Source organism: Dipodomys merriami, unplaced genomic scaffold, assembly GCF_024711535.1.
Source record: "Dipodomys merriami isolate MVZ:Mamm:240054 unplaced genomic scaffold, mDipMer1.0.p SCAF_39, whole genome shotgun sequence".
NCBI lineage: Eukaryota > Metazoa > Chordata > Mammalia > Rodentia > Heteromyidae > Dipodomys > Dipodomys merriami.
Window position 1 is genome coordinate 10,542,892 of NW_027205492.1, and position 7,428 is coordinate 10,550,319.

A 7,428-nucleotide genomic window follows, 5' to 3' on the forward strand; every position below is an offset into this window, starting at 1 on the left:
ACTTATATCCCGATGAAGTGAAACTACTTGCCAAGGAAATTTTTATGTGCTGTAAGTAAAACATGAAGCAACCAAAAAAACCCTCCCTGAAATTGCTTTTCCACTCATACATATTGTGGTAGACACAAACAGGGAAAATATTTAATGCAGAAAGTGTCCCATCCTCCCCCCGTACATAAAAAGAATACAATTTAATAAGAAAAACACCATACCCTAAAGGAAATTGACAGCTGCAATAAAATATTAATCAACAGTGAAATTTTTAAATTACTTTAAATTTTAAAAAGTCAGAGGAATGTAGAAGAAGTGTGGATGAAAATGTTGCAAGTTGAAGATGCCTGTGTTTAATTTGTTTTTTTTTTTCCCTATTAAGTTGATCATTATTGTAAAGGATATTACAACTAAATACCTTTATTTTCATTTAACAATTTCAAATAGAACAAGAGAGAAGATCAGCAGAGCCTCTTCTTCTTACATAAATCACAGTGATGATGATAATAGATGAAATAGATGAAAAAGAATTAGAATTCCAGCCTATCAAGTTAAGACTTATAAGACTGACCCAGGAAATCGTTGTATCTGCATTTTCCCTGACCAGTGATGAGATGTAGTTGTGAGCTATACTATGAAATTTAACTTGGATTCATGGGTGCCAAGTGATACTGTTTCTTTCACTGTTCATTACCCTGGTAATTACAGTATTGACTGAAAGCTTAGCTTAATTTGTATCAATTATCTAAAAACCATTTCCATATACGTTTGTTGCCTTCTTGATCAAAGCTTGCCTAAGAACATTCTATGCGTGTTTCTGTCCTTGAGCTCCACCCATTGGACCCATGGACACTACTGTGAATGGAATCCTGCAGATTTGATGATGGTTCTGGCCTCTGTCTGCTAAGGATGTATTTCCCAAGCTGCTAATGATTTTCTCTCTTTTGCTCAGGACAATGTTTTTTTTCCTTGGAATTTAATGAACTTTGTGAATATGAATCAATACAACAGTAGATACATTTCAAACACCAAACTTTTTTTCTTACTAAGAACTGACTAAAAAAAATCTCATTTGTTTCATTTGAAAAAGAAAGGAGTAAGTCAATAAAGCTAACAATTTCATTGTTATTGACAAGGAAGCTGTCAATCAATCTTGTGTTGTCCTCAATTGTGTTTCTTTTTAGTCCTTAGAGCAATCGTGAAGGAAGTATCCTCTCTAATTTTAGGCATTTGTGAACTAAGATTTATATTACTTAAATAACTTCTCTTCACATAGTTAGTGACAAATGAAAAATTGTATCAGATTCAAAAGCCAATATTTATTCTGCTTTTCAGTTCTTGCTGAAGAACTTTTACTTTAGACAGTCTTTTAATGAATTGAATAACCAATTAGAATGACATCAAGCATTCTAGATAGTCACTGGCTAGGGAGATTAGCCCAGACATGTCTGGATTGAAACCGTTGAACAGAGATGCATACAGGTGACATCTTGCCTAATAGAAGTAGGTGAGTTATAGTTATGAAGGAAAGCAAGCTCTAGCCACAGTAGAACCATTCAGAAATAGAGGACAACTCTGGTTGGGGACCTAGCCTAGGACCAGATTCAGTGTGAGTCACAGGGTAATTGCAATATCCAGACTTATAAATAGAGAGTATCAACTTATGTTATGGTTTCAAAGTGTCTGCTTCAAAGTTTAGCATCTGGGAATGGGATGGTATTAGTACATGAGACTTTTAAGAGGTGACCAGGCCATGAGCACCCCTCCCTTATCAATAAGATTAAGATACAAAAGAGACTGCACACCTTATCCGGTGTTGGTGTCCTGACTTCTGCCACGAGAGTGCAGAAGACTCCTCCTTTCCAACAGATGGGGCAGCACACCGTGCCATCTTGGAAGCACAAGGCAGCTGCAATCAGACAACAAAATCTGCTCACGATCTGTGCCCAGACTTCCCAGACTCCATAACCACCCTTTAGAAATTGTCCAGTCTCTGTAATTGTTTTGTCCATCATGGGGCCTGAACTCTGTGCCTGGGCGCTGTCCCTCAGCTCTTCAGCTCAAGGCTAGTGCTCTACCACTTGAGCCACAGCACCACTTCTGGCTTTTTCTGCTTATGTGGTACTGAGGACTTGAATCCAAGGCCTCATACATGCAAGGCAAGCACTCTACCACTGAGCCACCTTCCCAGCCCCTCTGGAAGTGTTTTTAACATCAGCAACACAAAATGGACAAGGTCAGATGGAATGATAATGATTTGCACAGAATTTTGTGTCCTAAAGCAATCCATTCCTATTATCTCATACTTTCTTTGGGTCCACCTCATCGAGGTGCATTTCGGATGTGTTCTGTTAGGATTTCACCAGGCTACAATCAAAGTGTCGGCTGGGCTGCATTCTAATCTGGAGGCTTCCTTATCCTCTTGCAAACTCGAGCAAATTGCTCCAGGATGAATATTTTTCAGATGCACAGCAAGAGATGAATTGCTAAACAAAACGTAGCATGTCAAACATTACTCAGCCACAAAAAGGAATGTCTCATCAATACAGGCTACAACAAATTATCTAAATAATAACTCTTAGATAAGAAAAGTAGATTAAAGAACATATACTGAATAAACCTATTGAATGTTGGAAAATACAACACCTGAACTGAAGTAAATTTACTGAAGTAAATTTTTGTCTGCATGAGGACACAGGGGTGATACAGTGGGAAAGGGCTGCAAGAGTCCAAATTAATTTTTAGATACAATACAAATGTTTGTCATGTGACCTTGTTATATACAGACAGATAGATTAGACATAGATAGATTCATTAGATATAGATATAGATAAAGTAAGTCTCACTAACTTCTGCCTAATCGGGCCTCTAACTCACATTACTGAGATTACAGGCATGCACCATCAAGCCTGCTGAATTTATAACTGTGTACGCATGTCACAACATCAGATTACACTATATAAATGTGTGCATTTTCTTGTATGACAAGAGTAATGAGTCTTCTCTTCAAAAGGGGAAGAGGTAACTGCTGCAGTAAAATTTTATCATGTTCTGTATCACAAAATCTCCCTTCTCTAGGACTTATTAAAGATGTGTTTTAAATCCCATAATTTTAATATTTTATGGGAATTATTTCATTGAGTTCAATTTAGCCAAAGATGAAAGTTAGGGAAATATATTAGCTAATTAAAACACAGCCATTTTTTTTGGCAATGGTCATTGTATAGTAATTAGAGTAACTTAGAAACTTGCCTGAAACCTCATTATTGAATTTTAGCCTACATTAACATAACAGCCAAAAAGGAGAAGGAGCTGATATAGTCATAAGAACTTACTACAATCAGCACTTCCTTGGCAGTTCACTAATATTTACCTAAGTTGTACATGAATTGCATTTGAACCTGAATTATCAGGGATAACACGTTACTATTAAAAGTTTCCTACTTTTACAGGTAATAGAAAATGCACTTATTTCTGGGATGCATGGTTGTTCTGGTACACAGAATATCAAGGGGTGGGTGTGAGCAGTTGGTCACAGGCTGTGATTTCTCCCTCAGCCCCAAGGGTAAGTTTTCATAGCCAAGCCAGTCATACGCTTTCCTCCCTCAGGAGAGATACGGCATGTGGGGAGACCCAGCTCCCGATTCCTCCCTGTTTGCAACTTCCCAGTTCCTTACTTGACCCATATTGGGGGTACAAAGTGAAAATGGACGTTGTAATAAGACATGAATGTCCCAGGGAAGAGAATCAATGAATGAATATATCTTTGGATAGAATCCAGCCATTATTTATCTGCCTGGAGGAGTCATTGCATCTCCAGCTCTTGTGGGTCAAAACATCAGCATGCAATTAATTACTCTGGACATGTTGCTGATAGGTGTAAGGACAGAAAGAGGGAGGGGAAAAGATCTTTTCACAAGCATATGGGCTATTTCACAATAGCGTTGCATAGTTTTGAACTTTCTTCAATCATCATTTGTGTTCTTTCTTTCCTGAGACATGTACAGACACTTCCAAATTAGTTGAAACTAATATCATAGCACAGAACTAGAAGCATGTGAACATTGCTTTTGTACCTTGGAGAGTTATGGTTTGTGTGACTGATTTAAGTATCTCTAATGAATTAGAGTACATTTTTATTGTATGTGTGTTGTAAAATAAGTCAAAGTAAAGGATCTAAGTAGGTGTTTGTTTATATTTGCTTATATTCTCCACCAGATATCTTCTAGGTTTTTTTTTATCTTCGTCTTCAATTTGTCTTGTCTATACAATGAATGCTATTATATCATATGGAATTATATTAGAAGTCTACCTCAGAGCCAGGCACTGGTGGCTCACACCTGTAATCTTAGGCTGAGATCTGAGGACTGCAGTTCAAAGCCAGCCTTAGCAGGAAAGTCTGTGAGACTTCTTATCTCCAACAAACCACCAGAAAACCAGAAGTGGCGCTGTGGCTCAAGTGGTAGAGCGCTCACCTTGAGCTGAAGAGCTGAGGGACAGCGCCCAGGCCCAGAGTTCAGGCCCCATGACCAACAAAAATAAATAAATAAAATAAAATAAAATAAGACAGTCCATATATACGGAAAACAGAAGAACATAATTCACATTGTTAAAAAGTAGTTATTAAAGCCAGGCACCAGTGGCTCACACCTGTCATCCTAGCTACTCAGGAGCTAAGATCTGAGGATTGCAGTTCAAAGCCAGCCTGGGCAAGAAACTCCATAAGACTCATCTCCAATAAACCACTAGAAAACTGGAAGTGGCTCTGTAACTTAAGCAGTAGAGCGCTGTCCTTGAGCTGAAGAGCTAAGGGACAGCGCCCAGGCCCAGAGTTCAAGCCCCACGATTGACCAAAAAAAAAAAAAAAAAGTATAGTTTATACTTTCATTTAATATCTTTTAGGTTAGGTTAAGTTTTAAGTTTTTTAAAAGTTAGTTTTGAGAATTGAGACACAATACTAATACTGTAGGAATTGGTGAGGCCTTGACTTAAAGCTTTCTTTGTACTGTGATTTCCTTTTGGGTGTATTTTGCTAAGTGAAACTTGTTAAATTTTTTTGTTAACTGAATTTTTTTCTTAAAATAAAAAAATTTTTCACAATGAAAAAAAAGTCTGCCTTGGAATTTTGCTCTCTGGAAGATGGAATAACACATCATTTATGATTCTTCTTGAGAAGAACATACAAAGGAAACAAAAAAGAATCACTTAGTACATTAAAAACAACAACAACAAATAAAAACCTTTTGTGCCCATATATTGGAGTTCATTTCACTTAGCATCATCTTTTATGGTCATATGTACACAGCTCTTGAGCTTTTCAGCTCATCTGATAAAATTATGCTAGATATATACTAATTATTGCAACTGAGGGAAACCATGGGACCTATATTTCTTTGTGTCTGGGTTACTTCACCTAATATGATTTTTCCAAGTCTTTCCATTTCCTAATGAATGGAATGGCATCATTCTTTCTGATGGCAGCATAGAATTACATTATATATACCTCTATATATCTATATTTATAAATATCTCACATTTTCTTGATCCATTCATCTACTGAGGGGTATCTAATTTAATGTATTTTTTTCAATCCTCAAATTGCAGAGTACGGCAGGCAGGGTTGGAAGATCTTGCTTTCTGATGCTTCAGTTTGATTGAGTAGGACACCATGGAAGAAATTCTTTGGTGCCAGCGAACTGTTCTTCCGATTGTCCTTCCTTCTTCCCGTTTTCCATAGGACGTACATCCACTGGCAGATCAGAACTGAAGATAAATCTGAGAGATGTTATTCCATTCTCACAATGACCCCTCTTTTCTCCTCACTGGGACCCCCTGAGTGGGCTTGGTGACATCAGTGGTGATGAGTTTATCTGGGAGAGTGTGTGGTCTCTATTCTACTCTTTCATTCAATACATTTGAATCTTACTCAGAAAAAGAAACCTGTAAGCTATGCTGAAACTGAATTTATGATTTCAGTGAAAAGGAAGAGGATGTAGTTCTCTTAAACACACAAAGCTTTGTCTGAAGCATCGATGTCTCCTGGAAAATCACGGAAAATGTTGATTGTCAGACCATGCCTCAGACCTCCTGGAGCAGAGATGTGAATGTGTGTGAAGGGGAGGTAGACAGCCCAGCCATCTGAAGTTTAACAAGCATGTCATGTGATTCTGAAACAAGCTGCAATAGAAAACTACAACGACAGTCCTGGGTACTTAGTTACAAGTAGCAACCCTTGCACTTAGCCTCTGAGATGTTGGCTGGGTTATTGATTTCCCCCTCACCCCCCCACCCCCCCGATATAATTTTCTCTCCCATGGAAAGTCTGGTAAAGCTCAGAGATTTCAATGAACATGCGGTAACAGTGCTTGCTATTCAGGGACACAAAACCTCCCACCGAGTGTCTGTGCCATAGCCATTAGTAGCAAATAGTAGCAACTTCCATGGTGCTAGACCAGTGGAGAAATTCTATGCCTTTTCCAGCAGGAAAAGCGCTCCACACTTATTCCCCTCTGCTCTAATCATAGCACCAAAACCACAGTAACTTTTGGTAATATAAAGGATTAGAAGGATGCGTAATTATTTTTCATGAAAGTGCAGGAAAGTTGATATTAAAGGGCTTTAAAGGGACAAATCTCAGCACGTTACACTTTTATATATGAAAGCCATAGCCTGGTACCAGGCTAGAAAGAGCAATGATCCATAAGGCTGGTGCTTTGATTAGAGAAAAAGCTACTGGAATCTAGTTAGGCAACCATCCTTTTTTCTTTCAATTTCACCCTTAAAAGTGTCTGGATTAGGCCGGCCCTGTTCACCGCCTCTCAAGTACAAAGCATTGCAGGACGATACCTAAAGACAGCTCATCTTCTTCAATCATTTTGGAGGAAACTTTGGTGATAAAAAGCCGAGATATGAGCAGGTGGATTTTAATTCATAGTTAACAAAAGCCAAATACCATGTCATTAAAAAAATCCCATCAACGTGATGATAGGAAATGCAAAGCCTGGCTACGTGTGTGAGAGTAGAACTGACTGGTAAAATAAAATAAATAAATAAATTGAACATGAAAACACTAATGCTTTGCAAAGTGGAACAGAAATGAGCGAAGAATACAAATTGCCCGAGATAATGGTTGCCATGGTAAATATTTGTCCAGGACCCAAACAGTGGAAATCCAGGTAAGAGCAATTGGAAAGGAAAGCCTCGTGGTAGACCTTCTGTACTAGGATTTCATTGCTGTTGCTGGCTCAGTTACCGTGACTCAGTGTCCGTTCCAGCCCTATCGGAGACCCCCCCCCAGCACAATTGTACTTTGTTAAGAGGAGGGAGACTTAATCCCCCCCCAGCAATGGGAGATGGTCTCCGAAGTCTTAGTTGTTTGTTAAACACGGCAGCCATTTCTGCAGGGAGGATGGGGGCTGGCACCTTGGCTCTCCTGTG